The sequence below is a fragment of the Pelodiscus sinensis genome, chromosome 19 (assembly GCF_052426305.1).
Source record: "Pelodiscus sinensis isolate ZL-2025 chromosome 19, ASM5242630v1, whole genome shotgun sequence".
Taxonomy (NCBI): Eukaryota; Metazoa; Chordata; order Testudines; family Trionychidae; genus Pelodiscus; species Pelodiscus sinensis.
Window position 1 is genome coordinate 19,947,633 of NC_143070.1, and position 13,610 is coordinate 19,961,242.

The following is a 13,610-nucleotide window of genomic DNA, read 5'->3' on the forward strand; positions in this document are numbered from 1 at the left end:
CGGTGATTGTAGGGGATTTATTTTCAAATAATCCAGGTCATTTTTGGGCATCATGTCAGAAACTGCCTATCATGAATGAAACTCCTAAATTAAATTATGACTCTGAAAAATTCACATGGCATCAGATGGAAAACAGAACCAAAGCCGATCTTCAATGCCGTGTGATATGTCTCCCCCCAGCCTTTGCTTGTTCGGTAGCCAATATCTCACTCAAAAAATCGGCCCAATCAGTCATTTTTATCACAGAGCATTGCAGGGGGGTGGGACCTGGAGCATTCTAAATGAATTTGTTTTAGACGCTTTTATTTTCTTTATCAGAGGGATAGCCGTGTTAGTCTGAATCTGCAAAAGTGACGAGGAGTCCTGTGGCACCTTATAGACTAACTGAAGTGTAGGAGCATAAGCTTTCGTGGGCAAAGACCCACTTCGTCAGATGCATGTAGTGGAAATATCCAGAGGCAGGTATAAATATGCAGGCCAGGATCAGGCTGGAGATGAGGAGGTGGATCCAATCAAGGAGGATGAGGCCCACTTCTAGCAGCTGATCTGGAGGTGTGAATTCCAAGAGAACAGAAGCTGCTTTTGTAGTTAGCAAGTCATTCACAGTCTTTGTTTAATCCAGAGTTGATTGTGTCAAACTTAAAGATGAACTGTAGCTCAGCAGTTTCTCTTTGAAGTCTGGTTCTGAAGTTTTTTTGCTGCAGGATGGCTACTTTTAGATCTGCAGTTGTGTGTCCAGGAAGATTGAAGTGTTCCCCTACAGGTTTTTGTATGTTGCCATTCCTAATATCAGATTTGTGTCCATTGATTCTTTTACGTAGGGACTATCCAGTTTGGCCGATGTATATAGCAGTGGGGCATTGTTGGCACATGATGGCATATATTACGTTGGTAGATGTGCAGGAGAATGTACCAGTGACAGTATGGCTGATCTGGTTAGGTCCTGTGATGGTGTTGCTGGTGTATATATGTGGGCAGAGTTGGCACCGAGGTTTGTTGCAGGGATTGGTTCCTGAGTTCGAGTTATTATGGTGCGGTGTGTAGTTGCTGGTGAGAATATGCTTCAGGTTGGCAGGTTGTCTGTGGGCAAGGACCGGCCTACCTCCCAAGGCCTGTGAAAGCGAGGGATCATTGTCCAGGATGGGTTGTAGATCACTAATGATACGTTGGAGAGGTTTTAGCTGGGGACTGTAGGTGCTGGCCAGAGGTGTTCTGTTGGTTTCTTTCTTGGGCTTGTCCCGTAGCAGGAGGCTTCTGGGTACACGTCTGGCTCTGTCAATCTGTCTCCTCACTTCCTCATGTGGGTATCGCAGTTTACAGAATGCTTGTTGAAGATCTTGTAGGTGTAGGTCTCTGTCTAATTATTTTCTTTGTGTACTAAATAGCCATCTTGTTACCTTGTGACAACGATATCTTGTAACCGGGACTGTTGGTATTTCTGTCTATGTTACACGGGGATCCCACAATAGTAGAAAATTCTGACAGAAGGGTCCCAGCTGGTCACCATTTGTTGCCCTGAGCCGGGGGTGGGGAAGGGAAACAGGCAGAAAACTTGGACAGGGCAGAACAAAACAGCTCGTAAAAGAGGGGGAGAAAATCTGCCAGGCTCTGTCCAATGAGTGGGAGCTCCAGTGACCCAGCCTGGGCCCATCCCTCACCCATCCCTTCACCAGCTCATCCCTCCTCTCCCTCCATCGTGTTGGGACCAGCTCCCTCGACACAGGTGAGTTCACAGCACAGAGTAGCCCCTACAGCAGCAGTTCCCAACCTTTTCCAGATGGAGACCCATTTTGTCAATTTAGGAAGATTATGGTGACACTGCTCCGCTCTGTCATTTCTGCTGGGGCTCTTCCTCCTTGGGGGAGAGTTCACCTTCTCCCCATTGCTGGCCACAGCAGTTACCCCGACATTGTGTCCGCACAGCTTTTGTCCCTGCGCCCACCACCCCTGCCCCACAGTCTGCACCCCTCTGCCCCTGACCCCACAGCCCCCGCACCCACACAGCCAGCTGCCTTCTCCTTCACTACCACTGCTGCTGATTCTCCCATCCCCTTCTCTGCCCCTCTCTCCTCCTCCAGGTCACTGGCCTGGGGCTGGAAACTGAGAGAGGGAAGTGGTGGTGGAGGGGGGAAGTGATGTCTCTGGTCCCATCTCCATGGGAACAGGCTTGGAGTCGGTGCTGGGAGGGGCTGGTCTGTGCTGGGGCGGCAGGTCACTGGTTCCATCTACACAATAGCCTAGGGTCACACTCTGAGATTAACCCCCGGCAGTGGATTTAGGGAGTGCGGTGAAGACCCCACCCAAATAGAGTGCAGGCTGCTCTGCAGTCACCCCAGTGCTCTATCCAGATGGGAAGAGCAAAGGGAGCTGATGGGAGAATGTCTCCCATTGACTCCGCATGGTGCATACTTCCACCCAGGGCAGCAGGAGGTGACTCTCAGTTGGCCGCAATGCCATTCCCTCGGGCCTGGGCCAGAATCGGCCATATGGTCAGGGGAGCTGCGTTTGCACCATTATCACTGTAACCAGTGTGGAAATACGGGTGGAGCGTCCCGGAGAAGGTGTTGGTGAAGGTGAAGAGATGGGACCTGTCAGTCACATTGTAAAACGAGACCTCACCTGCCTCATAGTCCAGGAAAACCCCCACCCGGCTGGGCCTGGCACTCACGGGGAGGGGGGTTAAATGGGAGGTGCCGGCCTCATATTCCCCATCCCTCAGCAACATGACCCAGTATCCATTCCCAGGTCAATTTTCGCTTTCCCCCTTCCTGCTCACAGAGTCCCTGCAGACCCCCAGCTCCCACTCAGTCTTGTCTGCCCAGCACTTCAGGGTAAGTAACAAATCTCTCGGTGGTGTTGGGCAGAGCCTGGCGCCTGTTTGTGTCTCACACATTTCCGATCCTCAGACAGGACAAGGTAGTGATTTGCCGTGTCTGGATCCAGCGTCACGTCCACTGGGGAGAGAGTCACAGAGTCAGTGCTGGGGCAGGGGCTGGTCCCTGGGCTCAGAGGGAAATTAACCTGCCTCCCCGTTAATTTCTGGGGGGGGGTGTTGTCTGAGGGGAGTCAGGGCCCCTCTGCCTGTGAGGAGACAATGAGGAGGGGAAGGGCAGGAAAGGTGGGGGCAGGGTGGGAAGGAGACAGTGGGATGGGGAGGGGACAGGCTGATGCTGGGAGAGCAGGGGGCAGAGGGAAAGGGAAGGCACAAGTACAATGGGGGGCAAGAGGAGTTGGCTCCATGAGGACAGAGGCGGGAGAAGGGAGGAGGCTGCAGGGGGCAAGGGAAGGGGCAGGCACAGGGGAGAAGACGGGGACAGACCGCACAGGTACAGGGAAGCCAGGGGAGGGTCAGACACTGGGGGGCTAATGGGTGAGAGGCAATGGGGGAACTCCAGTGGGGCAAAGGGAACCAAGGGGAGGGATGGGGTAGGTTATAAGGGGCAGAGTGGGCGATAGATGGGGGAGATGGACAGGCTGATGCTGGGGATGAAAGGGGAGGGGCAGGTGACAAGAACAGAAGGGGGCCATGGGGCACAAGAGGAGCAGCACCATGGGTGCTGTGATGGGTGAAGGGATGGTGGGTTCCTAAACTCACCCCCCTGGAGGGTGTAACCGCCCCTGAATTTCCTCAGAAACCCCCTCCCCCCATTACAGGCAGTGTTGCCTATTTAGAACAGACACAGCCTGTGGGAAAACGCCTGTGGCTGAGTGCGCAGGGCAGGTGGGAAAGCCAGGCCCGGATGAGCACTCCTGGCTGCTGTCTGTGCCGGTGGGGCTGGTCCGGATGCCCTGGCCGATCGGCTCGTTTCCTGCTGGTTTAGGAGCAGGGTCTGCTTGAGACCTCCTGACAGCTGGGTAGGGGAGGCGCCAGGCCCAGCCTGTATTGCCAGGGACATGCCTGCCCTGCCTGGGGGCCTGGCCCACAGAGCTGGGCTGCCCAAGGATCCGTTCTGCCTGGGGCTGGGCACAAACCACTGAGGTGCTATGTGGGGTCAGGAAATGCCCGGACCCTTTTAGTGAATGAGTGACAGGCAGCAGCAGAGCTGGTCTGGGCCTGCCTGGGGGGAGGGGACCGACCCACCCCCCCAGCATCTCATTTTTGCAACGGTTTGCCAGGGCTGAGCCCTGCTCCAGTGTTCTTGCTGCATCAGTTTGGAAAATAACAAACGTGCTGGTGCCAGGCTCCTCTCCCCTGACACGTTAAGCCCTGGCCACCCCCGGCCACCCTGCGCTGGGGGTCCGGGGTGCGGAGAGATGTTCAGCCCCACCATCTACCCAGCCGTGTTTAATGCTGAAGGACAAACCTCACCCGCTGGTGTCCATCATGCCGGCTCTGTGGCTCGCCAAGGAGGCCGACAGCAGCACGGCCCAGACACCCTCCAGCCCATGGGACATTCGCTCTCCCAAGCGGGTGTCTGGCCAGGTACCCAGCACACTGCACGGAGGAGGGTCAGAGGGAGAGGCCAGCCAGGGATTTCAGACGCCCCACGGCTTATCTGCGATACCTGAGCCCACCCCAGACTCACAGCTTGGCCGTCTGGGGCGCTGGAGCGGCCTGAAAGGACTCCACTGAGAAATGATGCAGCCAGCAGCACTAGGGCACAGCCGGCTTTCTGGGCCAGTGCTCTGGGGCAGAAGGTAAATGGGATTCAGCATTTCTGAAGGTCCCAGAAGCGGGGTATGACAGGAGCTCGGACTGGGCTAGTGAACAGCTCTGCCATGTGCAGGCCCAGGTGCCGGGTTCTTACTGGACCTGCCCAAGCAAGCGGAGCAGCCCAGTGACAGGCCACTGGCAGAGCAGGACTGAAGCCCCCAGCTCGTGGAATTGAAACAGCTTGATGTCCCAGGGGCTCCACTCACCTGCGAATCTGTTCAGAGCTTCCCTCATATCAAGACAAATTTTATACCCATTCTGCAGGTCGGTAGAAATGGGTTCGGGTCCCTGGAGCTTCATGTTTTCGCTCCTAGGAAGCAAACGTCCCAGCATCATCAGCTGCTCTGCACCAGCATCGCCGCAGGGCCCCCACCAGGAATACGAGGGCAGCGAAAATGGGACACGCACCTGATTGAAGTGCTTTTCATGTCCTGAAAGGAGAAAGAATCGATATTCTGTATTAGCACTGGGGGCATGAAATGGAGCATTTTCTATTCTGGGCACCAACTTTTCATGTAGAAAATAGATTAACACTTTTGGGCTTCATTGGTTTGATGGGAAAATCTCCTCCACTGTTTTCCATTAGCACTTGTTTCACTTTTATAAGTGAGGCAGGAATTTAGCTCAGTAGCTTTCCTTCCTAGGGACCCAGGCCATCTGTATCTGTGTTTAGCGACTGTGTTGAGCCCAATGCTCTGGACTCACAGCACGGAGGTTGGGTGCATAAGGGAGCTTTGGGTAAGGGACTGGGGTGCAGTCCGAGTGGAGTCTGGGTGGGAATTGGGATGAGGCAGGTGTTTGTGACCTAGGGCAGGGGACTGGAGTGTAGGGGTATGACAGACCAGGATGGGTCTGGGCACAACTGAGGGCATCCACTCATGTCAAATTGCTCAAACTTGGGGCCTCCTTACAACCCCTGACTGGAGGCCTTTCCCAAATAGGCCACAAACCAGTCACACTAAGCGCTTCAGCTGCCAATCTGGCCAGCCAGAAGCCTCACGAGCAAAAACCCCTCCGACACCCCAGCTCTTCCTATGCTCCAATCAGCCCCAGGCCTAACAGGTGAGGGTTTATAGACCCCAATCTCACCTACCCCAAGGGGTTCTTTTGGTCCCAAGAAACTAGCCACAGTTCCCAGGTCAATTTACACTCTGAATTTTACCCACAGGATCACGCTTAGCCAATCCTTTAGCATTTAAATCTAAAGGTTTATTAAAAGAAAGAAAACCATGAGGCTAAGTCTACATTGGCAAGATTTTGCGCAAATACTTTTAACAAAAAAGAGTTTTTGCATTAAAGTATTTGCGCAAGAAAGCATCTACACTGGTGTGCTTTTGTGCAAGAGATGTGCTTTTGCACAAAAGCATCTGTGCCAGTGTAGGAGCTGTGTTGTGCAAGAAAGCTCCGATGACCATTTTAGCCATCAGGCTTTCTTGCGCAAAAAAGCCATGTTGCCTGTCTACACTGGCCTCTTGTGCAAGAACAGTTGCACAAGAGGGCTTTTTCCTGAGTGGGAGCATCATAGTTCTTGCGCAAGAAGCACTGATTTCACACATTAGAACATCAGTGTTCTTGTGCAAGAACTCCCTGCCAGTGTATACAGGGCAGCATGTTTTTGTGCAAAAGTGGGTGCTTTTGCACAAAATCATGCAATGTAGACAAAGCCTGAGAGTAAGGTTGGTAAAGGATAATACATTACATGCATCGAGTCACCCAATTTTTGATACAGGCTTTTAGCAGAGGTGTTATAACTGCTATCTTAAAAGTCTCTGGTGTACATCTGTGGCGTAGTGAGGAGGCTGTCTGCTCTGTAACCTGGGGTCCCCCTGAGCTGTGAGGTGAGATTCTCACTGACTCTCCCAAATGTGTATTAACCCAGACACCTAGGCTCAGCCTCCCAGGGGGGGAGAGAAAGGGAGGAAGGTGGAAACCCAACACCTGGCTGGGGGGCAGAACTGGGAGGAAGGGCAGTTTTGGTCGGGGAAGCATGGGAGAAGGGGCTAGGGAGGGGCTGGGATTGTAGGACCCAGCCACCCCCCATCTCAAGGGGGGGGCCTGTGGCCTCCTGGCCCCAGTTCCTATAACCAGATTATATCTGTGCTGCACTGTATCTTGGAGAAGCAATAAACTCCCTCAATCCTATTGGCGGTGGAGTCTGTTCATGCCACTACAGGGGTGCAGGAGATGGAAAACCCCAATGCACTGTCACAGCATCCTATGTCAGGATGAGTCCATGGTTCTTTCTGGCTCATTGTTCCCTGCAAGGCTACATCTGGGATTCGGAGCAAAACTGAAGATTAAGATGGACTCTGCCACATGGCATTTTATATCCATCCCCTGGTCTCTTCCAAGCTGGAGTGGGTCACATGGTCAGTGGCTAGGCATTCTTTCAAGTGTGTCTCTGGCACTGAGAGATCTATTGTCCCAGGACCCTTGCTAATTAGCATAGCCATTGGCTGAGCATTCCTTGCCCAATGCTCAGCCACAGACAATTTTCGAGCATCCCTACAGAGTACATGTTTATAACTCCACATACAGATATAATACAATTACATGAAGAGCATATACAGAATCAGTAGAACAGAAGCTTTCATATGACACTTCATATGGTCCCCTTTGGACAGATTTTTGGGGCAAACACCCCCCCCCCCATAAGTACAGCAGTGATCTGGCTGCTCCCCTTAAAATCCAGTAATGTGACAAGGAGTTTGGGATGTGACCTAGGATAGGAGGCAATTGTGATTGAGGCAGGAAATTGAGGTGCCAGATCTGGAAGGAGGTGTGGATGTAAGAGGGGACAGACGGTTTGGGTATATTGACTTGGGGGGGGGGGCAGAGAATTGGGCAGGAAAGGGCAGGGGTACCAGATGCAGGCTGTGGCCAAGAGACTTACTTGCTAGCTGCCAAACTAGCCTGCCTCCCTGCAGAGATTAAAATGTTTCCCAGGAGCTTGCCTGGCCATGTGCTTCCTGAAAACCTGAACTTTGGAATAGTGATAGAAATGTAGCCGTGTTAGTCTGGGGTAGTTGAAGCAAAATGCAGGACAATGTAGCACTTTAAAGACTAACAAGATGGTTTATTAGATGATGAGCTTTCGTGGGCCAGACCCACTTCCTCAGATCAAATAGTGGAAGAAAGTAGTCACAACCATATATACCAAAGGATACAATTAAAAAAAATGAACAAATATGAAAAGGACAAATCACATTGCAGAACAGAACTTTGGAGAGAGGGCGTGATTCTTCTTGGTTGTCTGTTACTTCAACAAGCTGCTCTCATTGGCTGGTTTCTGCCAGAATCTGTCCAATGGGAATGTGTTCAGGGTGAGGCGACTCCTAAAACTTCCCCCCTCCTCTCCAGTGTCAAAACAGGAATGGAGCCCTGCAGCTGCTTTTGGGGATGTCCCACGAGGCTGTGGGGGAAGCTAGGGAGCCTGCCTCAAACTCCCCGCTGTCTCTGCCAGCCAGATTTGGTGACTTGGAGGGCCAGATCCAGCCCATAGGCAGTATTTTGCCCAAGCCTGGCTTTAGAATGCCTGTTCGGTTTCTGTGCCTGCTTAAAGCTGACTGGCTCACACTGTAAAACAGGAGCAGGGAACCTTTGGTCTGGAGGGCTGGACATGGCCCTGGTTTACCTGGATCTGGCCCCTGAAGCTCAGGGAACCCCCAATATTGGGGAGCCTGCTCTGGTCCCCAACCCAAAAAAGGTTCCTTTTTTAATCCCTTTTCAAATGAAGCCAGAAAAAGTTTACACTTAGCAATGTCTAGACTGCATCAAAGCTATGCATCCAAGGAACACGTCCAAAAAAGCGGATATGTTCTTTAACCATTGTTTAAACCTCATTTCAGGAGGAAGAAGGGATGGCTCAAAAGAGAAGGTTTTTCCGAAATTTTGTGCTGTGGGGTAACAGAGCTCTGTGCCTGGATACCTGGGCCAAGTGGTGCAGGATTCAGACTCACTTGCCTAGGAAGGTGCTAGAATTTCCCTGCTTCACACAATTTTTTAAGCTTAGACAGAAAGCAGAGGGGCCATGTTTAAACTGACAGGTTCTTGAGCAAGCAATATGCAAATGAGGCAAGTGTGGATTATCACACTGCTCTTTCATGCACAAGAAACCCCCTTGACAATAAGCAGTCGAACGGCTCTGCACATGAAGGCTCTGTCTACACTGGGGCTTCTTGCGCAAGAACATGGCCACACTGGGCCACTGATGCAGGTGACTAGGTGGTTGGCAGCAGCTCTGTGTGCTGGGCACATGCTCCAGGCCTCCTGGATATATGGAACCTCCCTCTGTGGCTTGGGCTGGAGGAACCTGCCCCCTGCAGGGAGCCATGGGCCAGCCATTGCAGCAGCAGGAATTTGGGCATCAGGTCACTCCACTGGGGACAATGGAGGGAAGAGAAGAGTTTTCCCTGCCATTAGGGAAAGGAGGCCAGGCCAAGGCCCTTTTAGCCACTGGGGCTGTGCAGGCTGGAGCTCCCTCCTACCAGCTCTCTGCCCTGCTTCCTGCAAAGGTCTCAGCCTCTTGCCTGTCTCTGCTTCCCTGTCCATAGCAGGCAGCTAAAGGGTGGGTAGGAGCAGTCACCACAGCAAACATTTCTATGGTCAGCATGGGGCTTGAACCCATGACCTTTGCATTATTAGCACCACACTCTAACCAACTGAGTTAGCCAGCCTATCAGAACTGAGATCACAAATGACCCTTTCAGAAAGGTGCCTCCGGCAGCTGCTCCGACACTTTTATTAAGAGCTGCGGGAAGTTTCAAAAGGAAGACTTCCAAAATCAAATGTCCGTGGAAACCTTATATAAATTCATGGTTGCACACAAAATAGAATAGACATCACATAAGCTACTGACAGCATTATGATTGGCTTAATGCTTTAAGCTACTTTTATCTCAATATGCATAGATAAACTTAGTTGCATACTTTTTTCAGTCAGAGCAGCAGAAGGATTTCTCTCCTGCCTGGGCTCTTCCATGTTTAATAAGAGTTGCTTTCTCCCTGGCTGCCGTTCCTGCCTGACCCATGCCAGCGGGGCCGGATGGGGGCGTGTCAGTGGGGCCCTGCTCTCAGTCTGTCCCTCACAGGCCCTGTAGGCTGCTCAAGGGCTGAACCCATTGCCCAGGCCTGGAGTGGGGATGGAACATGGGGCACGTTTCCCCCTGTGAGTGTGTGCAGGGGAAGGAGGGAGCCACACAGGCCCAGCTGAAGGTTTTGTGCTGGGGATGGAGGCTTGAGCCCAAGCCGTCGGCCTCCAAGGGACTTGTTCCTCCTCCCTCTCCTGCCTTGCTGCCTCCTTTGGCCAGCAGCGCTCAGGGGGCAGCCAGGAGAGCCAGCACCAAGGGTAGAGGAAGCCGAGGCACAAGCCCCTGTGGCATGCCCCTCCCACCTGTCCTCATAAGTCCAAGGCCCTCCAGCCTGAGTCCACAATGTAGTTCAAGGTTGTAGCAGGGGCACACCCCAGGTAGGGGGACCCAGGCCCACCCTACTCCACTGGGTCCCAGACCAGGGCCCTGCAAGCAGCCTGGTAACAGGTCACTCCCTCAGCAGGGCAATCTGGCCAAAACCCACCAAGGTTCTCTGGGAGGGTAAGGCAGCTCCCACTCCTGCCCTGGGCCACTTCCTACCCAGTTCCCTGGGGTTCCTTGTCCTGTACTTGCCCAGCTTGCTGCGAGCTCCGTGCTGGCATCCCCTCGGCAGGCAGTCCCTGGGTTACACCAACTCGCCTCCACGTCCCTTCCAGCCTCTTCTGGAATCCCCAGCAACAGCTGAGTAGGGGCTCCCTACACCAGTCCTTCTCCTCCAGCAGTCTTCCCCAACTGAGTCCTTCCCCAGGCTTTTATAGCACCGCTGCAGCCCAGGCATGCTCGGTAGGGCTGTGGGGGAGGGGCCTCTGCAGCCAGGTAACCCTGGCTGGGCCCTGCAGGTTCAGTGTGGGGCTACCTCGCTCCGTCACAGCCCCTCAGAGGTGACCAGCCTGAGGCTTCTGGCTTGCCCAGGCTTATGCCAAGGGGCGTTCTGTGGTGCCGGCCGGGGGAGGGATGCCAGGCCCAGGCCAGTGGGAGAAGGGGCAGCACCTGCCGGGGCAGCAAGGGGAGCCACAGATGCAGCTTTTCTGCCTGGTTTCACTCAAGGGTCCTTCTGCAGGTGAAGCACCCATTAGAGCCCCTGTGCTGCTGGGTTCTCCTGGCCCTCCCTGGGAGGCCATCCCCTTAGGGGTGCTCTTGCCCTGGCACTCAGGGAAGGGCCAACCTGGGCAAAGCAGCCTGCCCCAGGCACCCTTCTATAGCTCTGCTGGCAGAGCAGAGGCCTGTAGCTGGTGCTCGGCATGTGTCCGTAGGTTGCTGATTCAACTCCAGCTGAAAGGAGAGATTCTTTTCCCTCCCCCTGGCTGCAGGCCTGGCCTTAGGACTAGGCGGCTGCTTTGGGTCTGTCTCCTCAGAGCCCAATGTTACAATTGACAAAACGGTTTTGGGTACCAGCTGCAAATCAAATGTCTTTGGCTGCGTAGACCTTAAGACATGGCAAAGGCTGGAGGGGAACGGTGAACGGCTGCCCTTTGGAATGGGAACATGTTCTCTGGAACCATAAAGTAGAACACTTTTAGGCCCAGTTTCAAGGAGGGCACTGTGGTTCAGTTGGTTAAAGCACCTGCCTTGTAAATAGAAGATCCTGGGTTCAACTCCCAGTAGTCCCTTGTGGTGAGGCTAATGTGTCTCTTCTTTCCCACATATCTGGCATTGGTTTTACTTTCTGTTGAGTTTGCTGTTTCCCTCACAGTGGAAGTAGGATGGCAGCAAAGAGCAGGAGCAGTGTTTACTGGTGCAGGTGTCCTCTGGGTTTGATTTAGAGAGTCTTAGCTAGAGTTGCTAAATCAAACTCTGGGAGATGGATTGCAGCAGAAATCTCCACCTGAGTGAAGACATGGCCTAATGGTGCAATTAGTTAGATGCTGACCAGGGCCAGCCTAAGCCGTTCTAGTGCCCCGGGCATGTGGCGCTGCCCCCGGGCTCACGGTGCATGTACGGCTCCACCCTGGGTGCACAGTGCATATACAGCCCCATCCCCTCGGTGTGCAGAGCTTGTGGTGGCAGGATACCCTTGTGCTGCCCAGCCTGGCCCAGCCACCGCAGCTGGCACACAACCCAGGGTTGCCTAGGGCGGGCCATGCAGGGCCCCACAGCTGCGGGGGAAGGGGCGCTGCTGATCAGCACTGTGGAGGTTAATGCAGCCCCAGCCCCAGGGAGCTGCTGCAGCCTGCCAGGAGCTGGGTGCGCAGCGCCTGATGGCAGCTAAAAGGGGCCCTGCACACCCTTACAGCTGCCATCAGGCACCCCAGGCAGTTGCTCCCACTAGCCCACCCCTTAATCCAGTCCTGATGGCAACAGTAACAGCCCCACTGCTGGTAACTCACAGAGGCCCTTGTTGCCTGAGGCAGGGGTGTGCTCTTACTTTCTCCACAGGGACGTCTGTCTTCTAGGTCACTTAGTGGAGGGAAAGGAGAAGGCTCCAACAAGGCTCTTACTCACACTCGTGCTTGTGACCCTCATTCTCTCTCTGGCCTCAAGGGCAGATCTCCAGAAGGAGACTCCCTTCAGCAAAGCCATGGGGGGGCTCTGAGACTCCTTGCAGCAAAGTCTCTGAGGTTTCCTCTGCCCTGCAGCCTGTCCCACCTGGCCATTGTCATGGACGCTCTGTGAGGTCACCGCCTCCCAACCTCCTTTAGCCAATAAGCTGAGGTGCTGCAAAAGGCCCTTGTGATGTCACTGCCACACCCACCCTTGCCCTCCAGGGCTAATGTCCTGCCCCAGGCAACTCCTTTGCATGGCAGAGCTGCTCCCAGGGGTGAAAGTGACACATTTCTTACAGGGACTGCTCTATTGGGCACCACCCCTTGGGCCAGGGGGGAGGTTCAAGGCAGGAAGTTGGGGGAGGTGTTGTGATAGGACAGTACCTGTAAGAAAATGTGGAGTGGAGTGTGGGAGGCTCAGGGAAGAGATTTGGGGAGTGTGTGAATGTGGTTGGGTGTTAGTATCATTACTCCCCAGTGCTTCCTGGGGCCCCAAATCGACATAGCATGTCTACATTAGATCTCTGGCAGAGGGGCCACTGAAAGTCAAAAAAGTGGGGGGGGGGGTCTTCTGATGGCGCTAAACATCTTTCTACAAGGAAGCCTTTTTCCAAAAAAGCGTTTTCAGGGAAAGGCGAGTGCGGACTCAGAAGAGGAAGTTCTTTCAAAAGAAGAGGCTTCCGCCACTCTGTGTATAGTAATCGCAACTGAAATGCGAGATAGAATCCATCAATGTGGATGCTATCTTTCAAAAAAGCAGATGGCTTTCTGGATGTGCTTTCACTCTGTGGATGCTCTCTTTCAAAATGAGCTTTTTCTGAAGATCTCTTCCAGAAAAGCTTCTTCCAAAAGAAGCCTGTTGTATAGACGTAGCCTCAGAGGGGATCGGTCCCTGGAGACAGAGGGGTACCTGTTATTCTCAGGGCATGTCTAAATTGTCTGCAGCTTTTGAAAGAAGATATGCAAATTTGGAACCATATGATGGCACATTAGCACCCTACAAGGCCTTTCAATCTCAGATTTTACAAGCTCATAGGTGGGAAAAGTCTCTTCCTGTCTCTGAGCTTTGGTAGAGCACAAGAGAGATCACATTGATATTTCCATCCTCCCAGAAGAGCAGAAGTAAATAATATTCCATTCCCAAAAGAGAAGGAAAAAATAACTCTTCACCATCTGATTGTCCCCCTTCGGTGCTTGTAGCTTTCTGTCCTTCTGCAGCAGCTCCAGTTCTGTGCTGTCTCTACATTGGCAAGAGCAAGATATAGGTGAGAGGATTATTCTAGGAGGGGGTGGGTGGGATTCTGTGGCCTGCACTGAGCAGGGGGTCAGACTAGATGATCATAATGGTCCCTTCTGACCTTGAAGTCTATGAGTCTATGAGTCT

General features: G+C 53.2%; 1 protein-coding gene and 1 long non-coding RNA gene across 2 annotated transcripts in view; both read right to left on the reverse strand.

Moving 5' to 3' along the window:
• The window catches only part of LOC102443998 (uncharacterized), a 293,825-nt gene that overhangs the window by 78,747 nt on the left and 201,468 nt on the right, over nucleotides 1–13,610 (reverse strand).
• On the reverse strand, nucleotides 1,550–10,461 carry LOC142821573 (uncharacterized). Its single transcript, XR_012898296.2, has 3 exons — nucleotides 10,317–10,461; nucleotides 4,861–5,085; nucleotides 1,550–2,954 (listed from the first exon to the last, which is right to left on the reverse strand). It is a non-coding gene; the product is annotated as an uncharacterized LOC142821573 (long non-coding RNA).